General features: G+C 45.2%; 1 protein-coding gene across 1 annotated transcript in view; it reads right to left on the bottom strand.

Annotated features, from left to right (window-relative positions):
- Positions 1–23,090, bottom strand: part of EPHA4 (EPH receptor A4) — a 99,240-nt gene that overhangs the window by 65,516 nt on the left and 10,634 nt on the right. The gene's annotated exons all lie outside the window — the stretch shown is intronic.

The following is a 23,090-nucleotide window of genomic DNA, read 5'->3' as shown; positions in this document are numbered from 1 at the left end:
GGAGTCCCAGTGGCCCCCCTCATGCCTGCGAGACAATGCCTTTCCAGATCATTGCCACTACAAGCATAATTGGTTTTTGGGTGAAATGAGAAGATTTTAAATAGGATGAATTAATGAGTTTCTTGTAAAATTAAGTCGTTCTCCTGGTCCAATCTAATTACTCACTGTAATGCCCCTGAGGGTGATAAATAAAGATCCTTAGAAGCCAGCGGGTGAAAAGAAAAAAAAAAAAAAAAGCGCCTTCTCTTTCTTAAAAGTCAGGTTGCAGAATTAGATGCGATGTACCAAACGCTGTTTCCAAGTAAAGTCAGATTCCTTTGATGTTCATACTGGAAGATCTTTACCCCCCTATTTTGCCTCCTATTAATAATGACTGTATGATCTCTACCAATTAAAATGAGCTCCACGTCTTTAACTCCTATCTCCAATGGGAAAAGCTGAGCCTGTATTTCTGTGGCACTAACGCCACGCGGGAACACAAACGCAGCCCCACTAGGGAGTGACGACTGTTGGACTTTGGGGCAGTTTTACTCCACTGGGTGCAAACCTGGGAGAGGCTTAACCAGAGCTTCAGAGGCACCTTCACCCGCCCAAGCACCCTCACGAGGCACCGCGGGAGGACTCAGCGGAGCTGTGCCGAACGATGGTGGCCCTGCTACCGCTCCTCGGCCAGCAGGAAAGGCTTGGCTGCAGGCAGCAGGATGCGGAAGAAGGCGGCAGTGTCCCGAGCACAGAAAGTGCAGCGGCTGTAGGGGGTCACAGCAGCACGTGGAAGCCTTCAGCAGTCCAGCGATGCACTGCCTCAGCCTGGTTGGCATCCGTGGTGAGGCTGATCGATGATCGGCCAGATGTTTTTTGCCCCTGGGGAACAAGAAGCTCAACTGCTTACTTGTGTGGCACAAGCAAAAAGACACGAGGAGCAAGGAACTAGGGAGATCTTCCCTGGGGAAATGAACCACTGGCACCTTCCAAGATCCCTTCTTGAATCCTCGGGAGAAAAAGGATGAGGCGCTGACTGCTAACTGCACGCCACTGACTGCCACAACCTTCCAAAGCCGTTGGGCAGCAGCCCTGCACTGACATCAGCCAAATCCCTCGGCACCCTCAGGCGCATCCCATCAGGTCCCACAGACCTGCCTACGTCCCACGAACTTACACGGGTGCCCCTCAGCTCAGCCTCCTGTAACACCTCACTCGCACAGACTCTGCTGGACCTGGAGGGCCAGGCAGCCAACCCGATCAGGAAAACCACGGCAAAACAAAGCATCCAGCATACCTCAGCCTTTCCCGTGCCCCGGGTCACTAAGCCACTGAGCAGAGGGACGACCTTTTCCTCAGCCTTCCTTCTGGTGTCTGCACAAGCAGGTGTCCTTCACATCCCCCGCCAGGTCCAACCCCAGCCAAGCTTTGGTTTTCCTTACTTCAGCAAAGTCCTGAACAAATCTCATGAAGTCCAGGGCTTTAATTCTTTTAATATGCAAGAACTCCAATGAAGTAAAACAGGGGGAAAGGAAAAGCCTGCAGCTCAGCAAAGTGCACGAGCACAGCAGGACAGGGCATCACTGGCATCATTACAGTCCCACATCTGTGGTTTAGGGACAGAGTTTGCATTTCATAGGCCGTATCAGTTCTCCTGGTTTTTACTGACACTACACTTGCCCTCTACAGAAAATTTTCAAACTTGTATCTCATAGAAACAAAATATAATTATGAAAAATATAATTTTATAATATAATATAAAAAATATAATATAATATTATGAAAAATATAATTATGAAACCTACTTGCTTCTATCAGTCACCGTTTTCTAAGGAAATGTGCTCGTCAAAAGCATAAAAGAAAGAATTAAACATATATGTAATTCATGTGTTAAATAAATTCAATAGGCAGATACATGGAGAAACTAAAAGATTAAGGGTTAGCTTTTATTCTAAAAACTATTAAGAATTATTCTTAAGTTTGCCATGCAGTTGATAGATCAACTGCTAAAAAAAAAACACCTCTCCAAAAATATACACACTGAAAATACCATATTTGTATGAATTAGAAAAAATAGCTTACATACGCAACGCCCATCTTTGCTATTACTGTATTCTACTTGCTATGCTTTGTAAGTTGGACGTTTTCCACATCATGATCGCTACTGATCTCTGATACCGCCCTGATCTTCCATTAGCACCGTCAACACCGCCTGCACGAGCTGCTTCCAGCCCCATGCTAGGAGGCTTGGCTGAAAAGGCTCCATCATCAAGACATTGTAAAAGGAAAAGCAGCCCCCGGATTTAATATTTGCCGCATTTATTTTTTTGTCTGAAATTAAAAAAAAAATTAGCCAAAGATCTGCAGTTTGAGTAAAAACAACAATGACAAAAACACACAAATCCTTTCCCAGTGAGAAGGCAGCAGTTTCCGTGCAGAAGGAAAATCCCACGCTGCTCTGCTCCCTGCAGGAAGATGCTTGCTAGGAGCGGTGGCAGAGGCAGAAGGCCGACACTCCGGCCACCTGCAGGTGTCCCATCCCTCTGGCAGCTTCCCACGCAGCTCGGCAGAGGCCAGGCGGCACAGCACGCACAACAACTTCAGCGCCTTTACGCAGCTCAATGAATAGGGACGTGCTGCTGCGCTGGGCGCTCACCACCTCCACGGTTTTCGTAAGAATTAATATTCTCATTCATTTATTAATCCGATAAAAACAGAGCTAAGACGTTGTTTAAATGTGTATTCAAGCAATAAGCCCTGGTGTGGTGAGTCCCCTCGTCCCAGAAGGTGACACAGGGCTGCTGTTCCCCAGCAGGAAGTGCTGCTAACGCCGCGTGCAGGTGCTGAGAGCATCGTCGGGAGGCTGCTGAGCCAAGCCCTCGGACGCTCTGCGTCTCTGCGCGAGCTGTCGCCGTGCTCTGGCACAGACTTCATCTAACTTTGAAAGTTTAATCACCTTTCTACGAGCTGTGAGGTTTAGGAGATGAGTCAACTAATCAGTTTCAAATAATTACTCAGTTAGAAAAACAAGTTGACAGTTTCCCCCGAACAGAAGCAGCAAGAGGAGAATTTCTAACAGATTTTTAAGCCAATCTAAGATTTTTTTTTTTAAGAAACAGAAAAATAATGGATTTCTTGTTCTGCTAAGAAACTAAATTTTACAGAAAAAAAAAGCACATTATTACTAAAGTTTTACAATATACTCTAGTGAAAGCTGATTAATTGTGCTAAATCTCCACATTAACAAACCCTAATCCTCTCGTCAGGAGACCTGCTTACAAGCTCCTCTCCCCAGCCGCCTACCAGCACTGATGGGAGCAGAGATCTCTATCTCAAAGCACTGTCCGGCCAGCCTGGGATTACCTCTCATCTCCTGAATTTTAACAGCTCTGTAAAAAGGCAATTAAACTTCCTAAATTAGATAAAGCCTGCGATACAGCGTAGTAGCAGCTTGAAATGGAAAGACCTAACACTATTAACACAGAACCCCAACATTACTGTTTAATGCATCTGTTTGCTCCTAACCCGGGCATCAGCTGTCAACATCTGAAGTCTTGTGCTAAAAAAGAATGAGTGCTGGTAAGGTGTTAAAGCGCATCCAACGTGTTATTTTCGGTTATTTTAAAAGTGCCCTTACTTTATACATGCTAATGAGGAATTGCAATTTGCCTCGAGTAATTATTACATTAATCCCCTCTAGGGAATTGTCTATTGACAAGAATTTGTGGATTCATCCTGCCTATAAATCCTTTAATGCTGTTTCCTTTGTGCAAGAGGAATGCCGCTCACTGCAGCAGAGCTGGGATGTTTTCTGCTACTGTTTGAACTTGTATCACCACTGCGACGCAGCCAAGTCCTGCCAGCAAACCAGAAACTAGCTGCTTCTGCAAGTGCACACACACATCTGCGTACGCATGCGGCTTCTTCCTTCTTATACTTGGGTTAACTGGGAACCGTCCGGAACAAAGTTCAAGCCGATTGCTCTGGAGCTACAGCAAGATGCCTTAATATGGTTTAATCGTCACATCCTCTCTAAATGGCTGTGCCACGCGACTTAAAAAAGAAAGAAAAGCTATTTTTATCTCCCCGGAGAATTGCTTGACACAAAGGTTTTGGAAGATGCCTAAATATAGACAGTTCTGGTGAGATCAGGGTGTATGCAACAAGATAACAACTGCACTATTTTTGACCGTCTCACACAGACCCTGGAACACGATGGCTTCAAACGCACGCTGCGTCGGCTCTGCCCAGCTTTAGAGAAAATAGGCAGAGGTACTTCTGGGAGCCTCCCATCAACATCACTGTAAAAAACTATCAATCCTCTACTAAGTAGTACATCAATCAAAATGGTGGCGTGCAAATCATGATCCATTAAGTACTTCACACTTGATTACCCATGACATTTTAGAGAGGGTCATACACTGATGAGTTGCTTCTCTCTTCTTTGCCCTTTGCTATTTGGAGTGCATGACCACTTTTAGTTCATTACTAATGCAAAGATCATCATGAAGCTTAATTTCAACAAGAGAGGAAAACAGCAGCTCAGTTGTTTGTCCTTTTCTCCTTCGACGCCCCAAGCTGTAGGTTTCTTTATTCTATGCAGATCGCACCTTTTCCGAGGAGGTGCCCGACACGGGGCTGCGCAGGTGCACGCTTGTTTAGATTTGGCGTTCTCCACCAAAGATGTTCTGAAAGCGAAGGAGAATGACTCAAACCGCCCACCGCTTCTCTTTTTTCCACACTTCTAGCCTAGATGTGAAAGCGAGGCTGCAGATTTGCTCCACACTGGTCTAATTCACAAAACCAAAAATACTCAGGGAGGCATCTGGAAGCTGTCCTTCTGCACTTGCTCTCATTGCAGCCTGATGCCTCGCAGCAAGGTGAGATCTCGTGGCTATGGGGGCACCTTGGTGGTCCCCCTGGTCTAACTCCTGGCTCTGTCAGACGCTGAGGACAGTGTGCCTAACCTTCCCCGTCCACATTCGTGGGGCCGGCGAGTATGGTGGTTTGAAGAGGATAAACCATTCTTTTTCTTTCCAGCTGGTCTGGCCTCAGCCTCTGCTCAGTAACCTCCAGGTCATCTCCCTGAGGACGTCGGGTGCGGACAACCCCTTCCCACTGGAGTTAGTGGCAGGAAAGCAGCAGAGAGCAGAGAAGGGAAAGCAGGGCTGTTCCTTGGGGCCCCTGATTTGAAGGGAGCAACTGCACAGACACCCAGAGCGTAAACTTCAGTATCCCTGCCTCAGTTTATTCACTTACAAAGTGGCAATAAAATTCACAATAGATGCGTTGAAAAGCTGTTGTGAGGTTTAATTAAGCAATAAGTGCGTACAGAGCACTCGGAGATCTCCAGATAACGAGGCGCCCGTACGAGAGGAGGTGATTACTTCTGATGAAACAAAATCTCATGGCAACAGCCTGGCAGACTCAGCAGGGAATATCCAGGGCTGTCTCAACTCTCCTCTTCCAGCCTCGGCAGAGGAAGCTCGCGGAGGTTGTTTACCTGCTCTTTTGCATCACAGGCTTTGGCAGGATCGTCGGGAGGAAGGCAGAGAAATGCCAGCATGGGCTGAATGCTCCGAGCTGTGAAACACTGTCCCTATTTAAAAATCAAAAGAGCCGTGAGTCTGCTCCTGTCAACAAGCCTTTCAATAGAGAATAATTTAGCAGGAATAGATAATCTCCCACCTTAGGGTGATCTGGGTGGCTGCGAGGGGAAACACATTTTGGCAGTTCCCACATTCTTTTGTCAAACGTCTCTTGTCTGGGAAAGAGCGGACTGCCAAAAGCCCTTGCAGGTGAATACCTTGGCTGTTTCAAGTTCACTTGATTTAGAGCAATAGCACGTTTATCTGGGTGTTTGGAAAGTTATTAATGAGATCAGCAAATCCTTTCCGTGTATAAATTATAAATCACCTTCAGCAATGCCATGTAAATTATCAAGTCAAGTGCGAACACGCTTATTTATCTGTGACAGTCTTTTATCACCAATAAATAAACGCAAGAGAGGGAATTATCTGCAGAGAAAGACATCCCTCGGAGCACAGATGCCCAGCGTTAGGTCCCGACTGGCAGCGCAGGGCTTTCTATCGCGACACCCCGAGGGATCAGCGAGGAAGAGCGATGGAGCAGTGTGCTCAAGCCTCGGGCACGTGCCGCAGGATGGCTTCCAGCTCGCCACGACCGCAGTGCTGCGGTGCTCACTGTGCCCAGAGCAGGGGTCTGCAGCCAGCACCCCTTCCCACCATCACATCTCCTGCTGAGACGGGTGCTGCAAGTCTCGGGCTGGCCTGCAGGACCTGCTTTAATGGCCCCAGCAAAAATGAAGTTCCGAAAGAGAATAACCGGACTTACTCTGGTTTTATGGGTGGCTGCCAGGAGTTTTGGATAAGGAAAATAACAGCATGAGCCGAACTTCGCTTTTAAATCCTCTCCTATCCTGAATTCACGAGACAGACCAGGCGCTAACTCTTTTTAGCTGATGTACAGTATCTTCATATTGCGACGCAGCCCATCCATCTTCAGGGTCCAGATAACCCACAGATTTACAGCGCAGCTGCTACTCGAAGAGCACAGGATTTGGCCCAGTTGTTCAGCAGGCATATTGCTCGGTAATATTTGAAAGCTTTTTTGTTTGTTCGTTGAAATGGAGGCAGCCATTCGATGAACGCTTTAAGCCAAGCTTTTCTTCAAGAGTTCTGGGATGAGAGAAGCTTCATTTTGTATAAGACATATAAGTAAATGAAATTCAACAAAATCTCAGGGAAACAAACTGCAGAACCTGATGTTTGACATGAACAATGAACGCTGCGATGGGTCTCCTCTCCACCAGCACAGCCTTTGCCCAGCAGCCGCCAGAGCCAGGGGGAATGCAGAACCAGGAGCCGGGTGGCAGGGGCCCTGGGCTCGCTCCAGGTGAAGCACCTTGGGTAGGAACCAGCCCGGCCTGAACAAATCCACCCTGACCGTAAGCTTACACGGTGACAGTGTCTGCTGCTCCCAGGGGAGATGGAGCTCACGGTCCGGGTGTTTACAGAAGCGTACAAACCAAGGCAGGCCAACAGCATTTCTAGGCGAGTAGCTCCTGCTGCAGTTAGACGCACGTAGCTGACCCAGTCACCAAAGCAAAGACTACTCAGGTGTCTGGGTTACTGCGATGAAGAACAGGAGGTTTCTCCCCTCTGGGAAGAGTTCTCGTTTCCCTGGGGGAGCTACCACAGAGCACCACCAAGCCCCTGGAGGACCGCAAGGGCACAACCCAGGGCTGGGACACGGCTGGCCCCGGGTGAGCAGTCCTCTACCCGGCAATGGGGTAAAAGAAAAGCTTCCTTTCCCATTCCTGCATGATGTCATGTGGCTGCTAATTAGGAGAAAGTTGCAAAACAAACATAATTTTGCTTGTAATCTGGAAAAGCATCTCCTACAAAACTATTGGCAGATAAGCCTGACAATAACATCACATTTTTGGCTCAGAAGCCCTCATAGCTGACACGATGGATCTATTTATTCAAATATCTACATGATACATATATTAGTGCAAGATAATAAACAAAGAAATTAATTGTGGTAAGCAACAGCTATTTAGAAATGGCCAAAAGCACCACTGACTTCAATCCAGGCCACAAAAATTCACCCTAGGAAAGGAATTTGGCCCCGAGTCTCAGCGAAGCCTCACGCGCCGGCGCGTGACTCACATCCTCGCCGATTGCCCCGCGCTCCTCCTGCTGCGATAAGCGCTATCAGCTCCCGGCTCTTATGAGCACGACTTATCTCACGCACTATACCATATCGAGACTTAATTTTGCCTCAACAGTTAACACAGGGTGCTATCAGTAGTATCCCAACTGCATTTTGGATCGTCTAAGAGAGCGAAGTTTTAAAAATACCGTCAGTAAGGGAACCTCACACCTGCTCCACAAAGACATGCGGGTCTGCAAGGCCAAGGCCGTCTCCTTTCAGCACACACATCTCACTTTCCTTTAGGTCCCAAAATCACACCGAGTAACCTCTGCTTCCAAACCTCAGCCGAGCAGAAACGTTCCCCTTTCTCTCTCTCCCTTTGTCAGCTATTAGTCAGCGCATCTCAAATTAGAGAGCGCCACGCTGAAAAGCTTCGCTGCCTTCCTGGTACGCCTGTGACTGTCAGGCTTCATGCGTGCAACTCCCGATGAACAGTCCTCGAGAAGAGCCCCGCGGCCATCGATGGCCATCAGGGCTTCTCCCCTGTGCCCACCCCACAGCAGCGCGACCTGCACTTTGCCTCTGACCCCAATAGCTAGTCACTGTCAATCTGTTAGGTTTCCCCAGGCAGAACTCCTTCGAGGACCGCCGTTTGCGTGAATTTTCAAACACAGCATCATGAGACGACCAAAATCTGCCTTAGCCTATCAGGAAAACACAGGAGAATCTGTACTTTTGAATGCTAGTGCTCAGACCAGTATAATAATTTTCCTTGTTTATTATTTGCAATTACTTCAAACCTTTTCTTGCCTGCATTCTTTCGTTAAGAGATATACACTCAAACATGCAAACTTGGGATTTTCTAACAGAACCAAAACGAGAAATTTGTTCATAATGAAAAATTGGGGCAGTTGAGCAGCACAGAGTGAAGAAAAGCAGCGGCTGCAATGCATTGGTTGTGGCGTGTCTGATGTGTCAGGTTTATTCCCTAGATGTATTTTTCCTTTGTGAAGGTGCAGTCAAACAGCAGCCACTAATGGGCCAGTAAATTTGCACTGTGCCAGGCAGAGCTCCGAATGCATGAGATCAGCCACTAGCTGGGGGAGGGGGGAGATGGATATTTCACCATATTTTATTTTTATGCATTTGCTTACATTTTGTAGATGTGCCACTTAAAGAGAGCTATTTTTTAAGTTGTGCCCAACTCATCATGGTACATAAGCAATCTTTTGAAAGACCCCTATGAATCACCTTTGTCAACAGTAAGTGGGTTTTGACATTGCGAACGCCTGGTGACATTACTCAGAAATACACAAACACGCCTTTTCCTCAGTGCAGTCATTTTAGGGCTTCAGAAGGGTATGACGTTTGAACACGTAACTGAAGGAGAGGAAATGACACATCTAAACTAGAAGTCCCCTACCCCAGATTGCCTTCAAGCAACAGGGAAAGTTGCTCCCACATGGGAGCAGTCACGCTGGGCTCATCCCTGGCCTTAAAAACCAGCTCATGATGTCCCCATCCCATGGGCAAGGGTGACCCAGGACAGTTTCTACCCCTGTAACGCACAGGACACCCAGACACCGACCAAGGACACCGAGTACACGGGACAGAAGAGCTGCCTGCTGCACCAAGAGCGTTCCCAGAACTGCTGCAAAGGAGCAGCCTCAGCATCCACTTTAATAGTTACCGAACACCGGCAGAGCTGACGCTGACTCAGGAGCCAACGGCACTCCGAATTCTGCAATCAGGGATTAGGTGCGCTGCCTCCGAGCTCGTCCACCTCCTTACACGCGCAGCCGACAACAGAAAGCATTCGCAAATCAAAGCACTCAGATTCAAGGTCAGAGTTTTCCAGTCTCAAGAATTCTTCATACGTGCAGAGTCTAAAGCACCGATCCCAACAGATTGATTTTTTACCATCTCTCTCAGGAAAGCAAATATGAAGGCGAGCATTATTTCAGCTTCTTGAGGGGGACTTCCCTGTCAATGTGTGTTAGTGACTTGTTAAACAAAATGTTTTGCAGTAAATCACATGGAAATGTGAACTCAGCAAATGCCAGAGGCAATGACAGGCGGATACAAATGACAATTAGAAAGGTGTGTCCGGATGCTTGAGGTATGAGCAATGATAAAGTGCTTGTGAAATTTCACCTGCCTGGATTGGGACAGAGGTTGTGGCCTTGGAAAAAAAATCAGATGTGCTAATTAAAAAGAAAAATATATGTCTGAGCAGACATCCAAATATTCCAGCCTCAGCAGGGAATAAAACCTACAGATTGTGGGAATTAGTCTGAATCAGACCTCATTAAATGGTCACAGCAAGGTTGGAGAAAGAGAGTACAAGCCAATGGTTACTGCAGGCATCTCCTTAGCTGGTGAAAAAAAAAAACAAATTCTTTTCACATAATCACTCATTTGCACTCATGGGTTTCTCAAATGGATTTAGCAGATCTCTGTTCACCTTCTCTGTGCTGCTTTTGACTTTTTAGAAAATATACGGAACTGATAACAATCCTCTCAAATTCTGAGAAAGAAAAGCAAGACATACTTCAGCTGATTAAATGTTTAACATTAACAACATCCCCATTACCATCACCAGCAGCTAGCGATGACTAACAAAGAAGAACATGAAATCACATTACCGCATTCAGCAAACCTTTAGAATATGACACTTTTCACAGTCGAAAATAGCATACCTTACCAGCCCAGACTTCGTCAGCCCATTCTGTCAGCAGTAAAAGCTGTTTTCTAGGCCACAGCATTTTCCATTAGTGCAATGTGATTTGCCACAGCATTTTTAGAAAGCTGAGGTGAACGTGTGATACAGAGGGGGCAATGAGTAATCCAGAAATGAAAGTCTTAAACTTCTCATGTAGGGCAAGGTCACAGAACAGCTGCCTATGGAAAACCCCATGCAGAGTCACTTGCATACCACACTGTGGCTGTGTATTCCCAGGAGCTTTACGCTAAGGGTATTTAAACAAACTTTAAAACACCTCTCAACAAATGATTTTAAAAGGTAGACATAATGACTTCTCATATGGCTTTATATGCTTGCGCTTATAAATTCGTCACCTGGGTAGTTTTATCTCCCGCACTAGCTGATGTTTGAGAAGTTTTGATCATTACTCACATTGTTTGAGTGTTATATCTGTTCCTAGTAACAGGGAGAAGAAAACAAACCAAAAGAAAACTGACGGTATTTTTGAAGCTACAATATCCAGTTATCTAGAATAAAATCCTTCCTGAATACTTGTAAGAGATGTCGTACCGTGCAGAAGCAGCGATGAAAGAACTGGCAGCATTTTTTGATAGAGAAGATAATCATTTATAAGCTACTAACAAACTAAACAAAAATTAACAAGCTCCATAAACCAATTAAAATTCAAAATGTAAAATGGATGTAATGACTCAACAGCCTGATCACTACTCTCATAAAACCAGCTTAATAACATACGGTCTGAGTCTCTCCACATCGACACCAACATAAATTTAAGTAGCAAATTGAAATTCTCGTAATTAATGGAGTTTCACTGATGTAAAAGCTGTAAGACAGGAGAATCAGACCCAAGGGCTGTGCACAGAGAAGACTGACACGAAATCAGATTTGTGCAACGCACTATATCGCAGAGTGGCTGTGCTACATGTCACTGCATGGGTTAGGGGCCAGCTATCAGGAGCGTGCTGCAAGATCTGTGCAGCAGGTGCTGCATTATCAAAATCTGTCTGAAGGCAATTAAGTGGGCACTGTCACTCTCATTTAAGAGTCCATGCACATCCTCCCTGGCAGCGAGAGAAAAAAAAAGATGGAATGACAGCCTAAATATTCTCCAGTGGGTTTAAAAATAAAAAACAACAGGAAAATACAAGGCCGGGAGGGACAGAACAGCATGTAAACTTCCTATTTCTGTACTTTAAATCTGTCTCATTACTAGGGAGGAGAGCCCTCCCCTGCTCTGCTCCCCTTTCTGCATTTGGCAAGTGATACTGCTTACACCTTGCTCTGTACAACTCAGACTTGAAAAATAATTCTACTTCTGTACTTAAAGTTTCAAAGATGTTGCAAGTCTGAATACAATACATCTGTCCTCACCTCCTAGATAACAAAAGCAAGGCTTTTTCAGGTGTTTAAAATTATCAATAAACATTCTATGCGTATTTAAGGACATCTTTATAATGCTTCTTTATAAAGACAACCTTGGCCCTCACAAGAGAGGCTCTTCACGATCTTAGATAAGACAGGGTATATTGCCTCACGTTTCTGTGGGTTTTGGTTTGTTTTTAATGTGGAAAGGCCCTGGCTCTCACTGCATTGACCGGCCATTTGCTAACTCCCAGTGAAGGAGGAACATAATGGGGGCATTTGCAGGGTGAATTTCGAGCACGCTTAGTTGCCACAGTATGGTTTGAGCAGTGCTCTTGAACCATAAAGCAAGCTGATAGGTTGAGATTTTACAATCTAGCTTACCTGCTGGATGTCACTGACCGCCTGAGATCAGCTTTTAACTTTGGATGGAGGAAGAGAGTTCAAAAATTAACTAAATGCTCTGTCAATACCTGTCACCAAAGCCTCTGCCAGGAATGAAGCAGCTATTATTCATCACTTACGCAGCCCATATCAAAGTTAGCCCTCAAACTCATGCTATTAAAGAGTCCATGCTACGCAGTAATTTGGGGCATCGCTTGCCTTCAGAGAAGGCAGGCAGGATGTTTAAGCAAATGTTGTAGCCCATGCATCAGAAAGCCTCCAGAGCTGGGGTTTGAAGCGAGCAGCTGAGGCTGCGCACCCCTCCTTCGCTCCAACCTGCCCTCCCTGAGGCTGCACCCCGAGCTGAGGAAGCAGAGCTGGGCCAAGCAGGAGGAAGCACAGCACCTCTGAAGTCAGGGGCTGCTCAAGGAGCCCCAGGCTCCAGGCATTAAAGGAAGCGGCCTCAGGCTCCTCCTGGTCTGTGCTCATCTGCACTGGCTTCTCAGACCAGAAAACCTGCTGAGGGCAGCGGCAGCCTGCGAGCCTTGGGGCTGCAGGTGCTGGCCCTGCGGCGCTCGGGGCTGCGTGTGGGGGACAGCCCTGTGGTAGACACAGGGTCTTACAGTGCTGCCAGATCTGGTGCTTATCAAAATCTGGTCCTTAGCCCTACTCCCTCCCTCCCTCCCTGCCTTTCAGGATTTTTGGACCAAACCAGTGTCAGCCAAATACCTTTGCTATCTGTAACAATTTGCTCAGCTGGTACTGCCCCAGCACAGCCAGCAGCTACATGCAGCGTTTGCAATGTTACCCCCTCATGTGTTCACAGCCATACCTCGTCTTCGCTCCTCAACGAGAAATTTTTAGTCACTGCAAAATAAATGCAAAGAACCAGAGAGACATTTCTTTCCTTTAAAGACTTTCTGCTGATAGCAGAAAAATATTTCTGGTGACTTAACGTTCTTTAGAGTTGAGCAATCATACGTCAGTTTACAACAGTCCCCTTTCAGTTTTCCATTATTTACACACTCCTTTCTTAGGAAAACAAACAGATATGCCCACAGGCAGGCGAGGGCTCCTGGCTGACGGAGCCAGGCCCCCACATGCACACTTCAGGCTGTGAGTGCTGCGCTCCTGGCACCTGCCCCACGGCCAAGGCTCAGGCCTGGCACCGCCATGACAGGCCTTCTGCGCTGCTGCAGGTTCCCCTGCCGACCCCAGCCCTCGTTTCCTGCTACTGCCTCCTTGTAGGAATGAAATTCCCAGCAAGAGCTCCCAAGAACAGCCTCGGGCACAGAACAGACTAATTCTTTACGTTTCATGTTGTACATGGAGATCCCCTAACACGCAACAGCGCTTGCAATCCCTTCCCGCAACACTCTGCATTGCTGATGTTTTTCTCTGGAAGGGTGTTTCTAGCAATGTCTTCAGGCAATCAGAAACCCAAATTGCTTTCCCCTTTCCCATCCTGCAGCTCCAGGCTGACTGGGGCAACCACAGAGGTGAGGGGCACCTCAGGAGTCCCCAGAAAAAGTGGCCTGCAGGATCCACCAATATTAACCAGCACGTGGGAGCTGGGGCAGGAGGGCTAGTAAGGCACCGAACAGGTAGGCAAAGAAGGAGGGCTTATGCAAGGAAGAACATCGCAGCAGGCAGGGCAGGAGAAAACTTGAGAGGTCTACATGCTGTCCCCGACGGTGTCTGGGAGTTTTCAGGCAGCACTAATGGGAGAAGCACTCAGCACAAAGCACCTTCAGCCCTTCACATTTACACAGAACAGAGTGAGGTTTTACTGTCAGGTAAACAGGGTCACTGTAACTGCGTCATCTATCATTGCTCTGGTATTGCAAATAACACATTGAGCCTGTTCAGAACTCTAGAATAGTCTTTATGAGTTAAGAAACTTTAAAATGTTCATAGTAAAATCAGTATGATCTGCCAGCTACAAAATACGCTACCAGCACATTAAAAACTAAAGCCCTATCATTTGCTAGAATTCACTTAATTCAAAAGAATAATCTTTCTCTGGCACTTCACTAAGCTCATGAGTTTATGCTACCAAACAAAATGAGTGCTGTAGACTGAAGTTACTCTTTGATCTGGGAAATAAATCCATAGTGAATTCAGGTTCAATTATAGTGTTTAAACATATGACATCCACAGTACTGTAACAAGTTAGCAACAAATGCCACTTTGATATAGAAAACATGCATTAACATGCACAAGCTACCAAGAAAGTCAATTGGTTCTATGCAGGTTTATCAAAAAGTATTTTGGCACTTTTATGCAATCTTTTATATGTATTTGTCGATACATTGTATTGCAGTTCTAGTTACTATGCACAATCCACTACTACAAAGAAATTTCAAGTTTGGTGTGCTGAACAGTAAAATCTGCTTTACTGATATTTGTGTGTGCGTGCTTACATGCATATTCACAAATGCAGTTGTTGCTACTGCTGAAATTTCATTTGCATGCAAAATACCTCTGGTGCAAATTACCAATAACATAAGGGAGTCCATGAAATGTTAAAGACTTCAAAGGATGAGAGAAAAACTATTTGCATTTTGGGATTGATCCAAAGCACATTAAAGTCAAGGGGAGTCTTTCCATTGGCCACAACAGATGTTCTGACTCGAGGAAGTTTTGATGCAAGTTATTGACATAACAGTAGACCAGCAAGACCACAAAATTCATTTTCTGAAGAAACTCAACATTAACATCGATAAATGCTGATTTACTGGTTTTTGTCATGGCAGTTGTCTTCCAGCTTCATCTGGAACAATCCTTGCTGCATCTCCTGCTGTCTGCAATGCTTCTTTCTATCTGGATACCCCACATTCATTCCAGTTTTTACACCTACACATTTTTCTCTGTTGTTGACGGCTTTTACATTCTTTCTCCCTCTGCAGATACCTAACTTTGTAATAGTGTTAACTAATTCCACAAAAGGGACTTATGAGACAAGTACCCGTAAAGGACAACATTAAAACTGCCAAAATGTGTTTTGATAGATCGCTAACTATAGAGCATACAGATATCAACTGCTTTCGGTCTTTGAAAAACTACTAGTGGCTTTCCTGACAAAAACAGACAGAACAGCTAGCAGTTTATTTGAGAATAATCAGCTTAATATTGCTTCTGTGATCTATGTTCCATCCGATCGATGTTTTAATGCATCTTCTCATTTGGCTTAAACATAACAATGCCCTCTACAACAGGGCAGAAATACTGTTCAAGTGAAGGATGGGAAGCAGAACGTGGTAAAATAAAACAAGGGACTGAGCTTGCACAAATGCAGGTACCAGGAAGATAAATAATGCCATGTTTATTTAAATAAGCTTGAATAATTTATTCATGTTAGAAAGCAACATTTTTCCTGGCATGACCCAAAACGAAATAAACTAGTAAGAGGAGCATTTCTGTAGCAAAAATGCTATTAACAAATGCCATATCTATTCTATACGTGTCACCAGTAAACAAAATCAACCCCACTGCAAGAGAACAAAAAACGCGCTAGAATGTAGTGTGCATTTTTCTTCTTCTCTATACTTCAAAGTCATAAGCACTCCTCATATTTCACGGTAAGAGGTTTTATTTCTTGGTTCCCACAGCTCAGGTAATGATATCGTAACTCAAAGGTGGTGTAAAGCTCACTATAGCTCTGACCTCGTAAACAATTTTAACACCCTTCTCCATACCCCAACAGATATAGGACTGCACCTGAGCAGCCAGTATCTCCTTAGGAGGTACCTGTTTATTCAGCTTGTAAGTGAGCATGTGCTACCCATTAAAACCAACCTGGATGCAAAGAAAAGGCCGCCATTTGCACGCAGGAGGCCATCTTTCAACAAGCCGAGAGAAATTTGCCAAATACCTGAGCTGCGTGGGAGGGAATGGAAAATTAAGCCAAACACAGCACAGCCTCACACAGCAAGGCACACGGCACCACGTCTGAACAACATGATGGAGGCATGGGCACTGCCAGGTGCCTGACGAGCCCTGGTTAGCTGGAACCACCTCGTTAGCAAACTTGGAAACTGAAGTGTGGGGACTGAGCTCTCAGAGCCCAGAGACCTCGTCAGACCGAAACAGCTTCTCTTGGAGGAAAGAAGCCATGAGGGAGTGAGACCAGGTCTCTATTTCTAGGTCAGAGCTTGAGGGCTACATGTCAGCTACAAGAAGATGGTGATCCCATAGCAACTGTCCAAGAGCATTTACTGCAGAAGTCAGGTGAGCCCCTCAGTTAGTCTATTCTCCTGCCCCACAGGAGAATAACATGTACCTAAACCATGCCACCAGATTTCAGCTGTCTTGTTCTGAAAATCCTCCAGTGTAGAGATCCCTCCATGTCCCAGGGCAACCTGTGTTGGCAATACAAACTTCTACAATTATGATTTTTTTTCCCCCCTCAGGTCTAGCTTAACCTGCTCTTTTTGCAATTTAAGCCCATTATTTCCTGCCCCATTACCAGCTCTCTTCATAGCCAATTCATACACACCTCTGCTTGAAGAAGAGAGGCATTTCAAGATCTCTTCAGCTCTAAGCAAGTATGAACCTCCAACTCCTTGAAGAGATCTGAACAGTAAGTGCTAACATAGCCCTCATGGCCTTTCTGCCCGTGTATCCAGGAATCAAGGTCTGAACTAGTTAAAGACACCGCCTAGTATTTCAAGTATTTCCTCCTGGAATAAAGCCAAAAACATTCTAGGTGATGTGAATAGGAAAATCAGAATTCACTACCTTCGGAAAAAAACTTTGAGTAGCAAAAAGGAAAGTAGTCCCTTAAAGAAAATTAGGTTCCCCATATCATGTGTATTTATCTGTTATCAAAGGTCTACTTGCAAGACTCATGACTGATGAATTCATGGCATTAAACAGTTTCTTTTGAGAAATCACATACAGGCTGAAAGAAGGATACAGGAATTAACAGCTAACACAGAAAGAAAAGGCAGGTCAGAGCAACACTGGACAATATTGGCAGTAAGTCTACAGACTGCATACACTTCAAAATTAATTTTATACCAAGCTTGCGTTTCTTCAAAGGATCTTGACTAAAAACCTGTAAGAGGACAAGGGGATATTCTCCAAACATGGTTGTGATGTGTGATTTTCTGAGTGCTTGCTTCATACAGCTTATCCATATCCTCACCTCTGCAGCTGACAACTACAGAATCCATCAAGGTGCTAGCACCAGCCAGCTCCAAGTCTACAGACTGCAGAAAAACTCCTGGGAAATATTTAAAGCTTTCTTCTCCCCAATAACTGCTAATGCTCCAATACTGCGGCAGGGGAGCATAGCAAGATTTTGCCTCTTTTATCGTAAGGAGTGCTAGGATATTATATTTCCGTGTTTGCTTCAGATCGTATTATAATGGGCAAATTCTGCCCACCCTCCATTGTACTTTGATGACCCCCAATCAATCCGTCCAAGAGATGAAGGTGTAATATTTGACCCCATTACATTTTAAAGCCCAAATAAGGCTCTCACACTCTAAGCTGAGACAGGCAAGCTTTGTCTTTGCCCTACCCACAAGTTACTATGACACAATACTTATGACATATTGCAAATTTCTGAAGAGTTATTCTTTCCAAACACCTATCTTCCTTGTTATTCAGCTGGCTGAAGGGCAGTTTGCTGTCATTTATGACGGAGGCACAGAGACAACTGAATAGCAATTACTCAGCATTTGTTAAAACGAAGGCCTCACCTTTAATAATTGCACAGTCACATTTCTTTGTGCAGGGTCAACCAGAAGTCCGGAAGAGAGACTTGCTGATTGACACAAATATGTATTTCAAAGGGCAAACTACAAAGTCAAATAAAAGGCAGTGTTTGCCCAAGAGTTAACTTAGCCATTTGGCATTCGCAAAGAGCTCAACAATCCCACGGAAAAATGTCTGGTTTTTGCTCTGCTACAGTGCATTTTTAACTCAAACTTTAATACAGGTATATAGAGAGGTCACATTACCATGATCCCTGCAGAAGGTTAGCTAAATGCACAACCACAAGAAAGGAGTTAATAGTGACCTTTTAAGAAGCAAACCAACATGGTAGGCAGAGCTCCATCTCCTGAACATACCCACAGTGAGCAGGCAGCAGCTAAAAACTCGGTGCAAGTCATGGCTACAGAGCTCCTCAGACTGCATTAAAGAACAAACCAAACTCCAACGAAACAGGCAAGATGGAGAGGGGACCTTACCTCACACTTCCATACACCAATTACAGCTCATCCTGAACCCAAAAGACCAGCTCTGCACAGTCACTGATCCAGTGCAGCCTTGAAGGAAGGAGACACGATGCTCAGTAAGGCCACATACTGCTTCTGGGACTGCACCAATCATGTTAAAACAAGAGCAGGTCTCCACAGTTGTGGCCCTGCAGCGCTGGATCAGACCTGCCGTGCACCTGCTTCAGCCTCCACTGGGAGCCAGCGCTGCTCACCGCTCCCAGCCGTCAGTGCCTCTTGCCTGCTCAGTGCTCCTGTCCCTTCTGCTGTCACTCCGAGCTCCGCTGCAGGTGACATGCAGGATTTTGTTCTCCTTTCTCTCACAAAGGAAAGTCCTTTATCCACCCTAAAACTATGAATGGGTGCTTTCATAGTGCCCAAAACCCTTTGAGCTCAATTTCCCAAGCTATTAGGTGCATTGAATTCAAGGTCACTGGGTACATTAATTCTGGGTACATTAAAACCAGGTACCAAGCGCTCGTCTTCAAAGATGCACTAAGAACTTTAAGGTGAATCACCTAGATGGATAAAGCATCTGCGCACAGGCAGATTCAGCCAAAAGAATGGAAATACTCTCACGGGTGATTAATGACGCACCTGAAGCTATACATGCTGCCTTCACATCTTTGTTGATTCCTTTCAACTTTCCCCCTACCTAGACAGGCCTTTGAACCTCAAAGTGTTACTGAACAATGTACTTTATCAGCCATGTCTATGTGTATGCACATTCACCCAGCACTCACAAAAATGTCGTGTCCAGCCTTCAGTACTGGAACCAATAGTTAAACTGGCACGCATTTTCAGAAGTCATCTAAATTTGAGTCAGCGTGACAGGAGTGGATATCTGGGATCAGTGCAGGAGATGGCTTCTAGCGTGCCATGGGAATGACTTCAGTAGAAAACTGCAAAAAAAAAAATAAGTTACTTCACATTAAATGTAACTATTGCTACTCTGAGATTAAATATTACCTGGAAAGTACTCATTAACTGCAGAATCCTTGATTAATGAGCAGGTGGAGCGTGTACAGGGACCTTGTCCTGATTTCAACTGTCTTGTTAGCTCTACCCTGGACACTTCTGATCACCACAAAAATAAACGAGGAAATCCAAGAACTAATTACGAGTGGACAAAATGTGTCAACCTAATAACTGTGTTATGGTACTTCAGAGATTAAGAGGAGGTTGGCAGGTGTGCAAAATGCAAATACCAAAGCCACTAAAAAGAAACAACAACAGAGTTTAGCTAATCTCCTAGCATCTCTGCTGTGCGAGACCACAGGAAGCCTCCCAAGAAATTGTCTCCTCTTCAGAATAGCTCAGGTGCAATTTGGGGGCACTGCAATCATTTGTTCATTGGTTGAACGTTGTTGGATACAGGAGGAGTCTTGGACTCTCACCACAGCTCTCGAGGAGGGTCTGTCTCTGCCAGCAGGAGGGCACCCAGGTCACAGTCTTGGGGCAATGCCCAAAAGCTTTGGAAAGGCTTTTGTCAGCACACACAAGTTTGGGGACCAGAGAGCCAAGGGCAGGGGCAGAGGAGCTGACCCACAGCTACCAGCAGGTACCAGCGTGGGTTTTAAGGCGCACACACCAGGCTGGGGAAGCCAGAACCATCTTCTTCAGCTTGTCAGCAAACACAGTTGCATCTAAGCACCTCCTGCTGTAATTATCCAGCAGCCGCTGCCCCCAAGCATCTCTCTGAAACAGTAGGGACTACTCACACACCTTCTTAATTTCTGTTTACTTGTCTCTTGAAAAAGCCCAAAAGATATCTTCTACACACTCTGGCTAAGTACAACAAAACGCAGTACTCCAACATCTGAAGAGTAGTTCAGGCAACTTGTGCCCTCCTATTGATCTCCTAGCCCTCCCTTCCTTCTTCTCTAATCCTCTCCAGAATTGCATGAGCAGTAAAAGAAAAAAAAAAGGTAAAAAAAAATAAAAATTGATTTTTCCGAAGCTGTCAGTTCCTCAGATCCATTTTCCAATGGCCACCCTCAAAAGAGCCCAGGCACTGGCTCACGCCATCCCAGCTGGGTGTCCCTGTGATGGATGGTGCCCCAAAACAGGCTGGGGCAGGGGCCCAGAGCCACCAGTGCTGCCCAGCCCAGGAGCTGGAGAGGAAGGTATTGATCCAGTCCTTTCAACACACAACCATGCCTACCGGCTGCTCCAGGTGCTGCCGGGCCAGGAGCTTCAAAAGGAAACTGTTTTCAAAGCAGAGATGTCTTTTTCAACTACAGAAAACACTTAAACCCAAAAACAAATGAATTCAAGCACCAAGTTCACAGAAGCCTTGGTTGACAGCGCTCCTCAGCTCCCCAGACAGAGATGTTTTATGTACGGAAAGACAGACTCGTTAATTAATGCTATTACAATGTGGCCTGGCAAGAGGCCTCTGGGACTTAAAATAAAGAAATCCACACCCTTTAAGTAACACTTTATAATAAAGATAGCCTGCATTAGTATCAAAAAAATGCAACTAAAACCTCTTCAAGTACTCCACTGATTTCCCCCCCACTCGCTCACTTCTCAGAATAAAAATGAAGTCTACTGAAAAATTAAGTTTCTGTAATTCAATTCCTCCAGCATCAGTGCTGAAGAACGTTTTGGCCTCTCTTAAAGTCGACAATGAAGAAAATAATGCTGATTGTTGAAGCCATTCGGAGCAATGAGGAGGCACAGCAGAGGCCAGACAAAGCCCTCTGCATGACAGAGGCATTATTAAAATATTAAGGGAAATATTCAGGAAAGCAGCAGCGGTATTGACTGAGGCCTCTGCTACCATCACACAGACTTCGATCACCAGCTACATGCAGTGCCAGGTATGGATACAACAGGATTTAATTAGCTGTCTGTAAATCTTGTGGAAGGAACATATCTTGCTTGGTACATCCACAGACAAGTATCTCAAGTAATCAAGTATTTTCTGTCAGCATTTGCAGCCTGCATTACTCTCCGAGCAAAACCGAAGACAAGCTGTGACAACTAGGAGAGCCCTCCAAGCTGGAGACAAGAGGCTGTAGCTCTACCCATGGCACATGATCCTGCCTTCAAAGTTCAAAAAGCTCCAGCTTGACTTTGGGTCCAAGCAGGGAGCTCGGCGGGTGGCTGGGATGCCGGGCCTCGGCCCACAGGGCCCGCACGGAGCAGCAGGAGGCCAGCCCGTGCTAGCGCAGACAGTTACTCACAGGAACGCAGTGCGGAGAGATAATGCCATAAAATATGAACAAAATGGAACTTGTTTCCTTGCCACTAAATTGTTAGCTTTATGGGACTTCATGCTGAACGGTATGAAAAAAAATCCAATTTGCTTTGAAGCGCATTAGTCTAACATCCTAATTATTGTTTACATTGCCATTTGCCTTCTATTAAGAATTGAATAATTACCCAGCGCTTCATAGTTTAAAAATACAAGCAAACAGGATTATCTGGGTAATTAAGACACTGTACTGCAGCTTTGAACTGTGGCTGTACAAAGTATCCACATATACAAGGAGAAATGATAGTTATCAATTGCCTTATTTAAACAGCATTTTAAGGAGTTCCAGCATGCAAGACTGGCAACTTATGAGGAGAAGGTGACCAAATCCTTTTGATAAGTGAGGAGGGGGGAAAAGAAAATTAAAAAAAAAAAAAAAAGCTTTCTTGTGTCTAGGCAGAACCAGACAGGCTTCCCTCTGGCCTTGTCTCAGCCACAGCCACCCCATGTGCCTCTGGGGAAGGCACCTCACCTTCCTCCCTCCATCCTCCAGCAGGAGACCTCCAGCAGGAGACCATCAGTCATCATCCTCCTCCTCCTCCTCCCCAGGAGTGCCACCCCTGCCCAGCCTGCTGAAAGCACGACCTCTGCAACACGTGCCTTCCTGCAGCAGGACTCCAGTAAATACACCCCCTCCGCTACACAGATCTCTGAAATTAAGTTGGTCTACATACACCCACTGAGATTTAAACCCACCCCCAAAAATACAAAAGCAAAAACAGACCATACTAATGGAACTAAAGCAAATAACTGTACAGTCTGGCTTTTTTTTTTAAAAAAAAAAAAAAAAACTTAATAGCCCATCCATATTGTACTTTAAACAGCATGGTCTCCCCTTCTGGGTGACTATTAGGGCAAAACCAAAGTTTTTGCACGTTCCTTTGTTGTTTTAAAGAGCCTTTCCTCCATTTAATTATGCCACCAGGTTTCACACTGCACCCTTTACTACTCCTGTGAAATTACCTTCAAGTTAAACACTAATTGGGCATCAAAAAAAAAAAAAGGAAAGAAAGAACACCACCACCCCCCCAAACCTTCTTTTTCCCTTTGGTTTGTTATAGGATGTAGCCCCAACACAATCAAGGTCCTAATTTCATACCACTGATTTATAAAGACACAAAATGAAAACTAGTACTTTAAAGAAATACAGTACATTCATGCAGCATGTGTTCTAGCTTATATCAATAAACCTTTCAACAAATCCGTTCTGAACAAGCCTGTGTTTTGGGAGCATTTAATGAGCCTCAGCTTTATTTCAAGCCAAAGGCAATTTTCAGTAAAGTTGAAATAAAGAAAAGTTAAAAAGAACAGAAAGCCACTAAAACCAAAAATAAAACAAAACATGGGTTCTTGTGTAATCATGAGGCTTAGGAAAGCAGAACTTTTCTCACAGATTATTTTTGTGCGATAAATAAAGACAGCAGCTTCCTTTGTGCATGTTTACCCAAGTGCTACCAGCCGCCTCGTCCCC

This window comes from Cygnus atratus, chromosome 9 (assembly GCF_013377495.2).
Source record: "Cygnus atratus isolate AKBS03 ecotype Queensland, Australia chromosome 9, CAtr_DNAZoo_HiC_assembly, whole genome shotgun sequence".
NCBI classification, from domain to species: Eukaryota; Metazoa; Chordata; class Aves; order Anseriformes; family Anatidae; genus Cygnus; species Cygnus atratus.
Note: the sequence above shows the minus strand (reverse complement) of the source record. Positions and strands in the feature narration are given on the sequence as shown.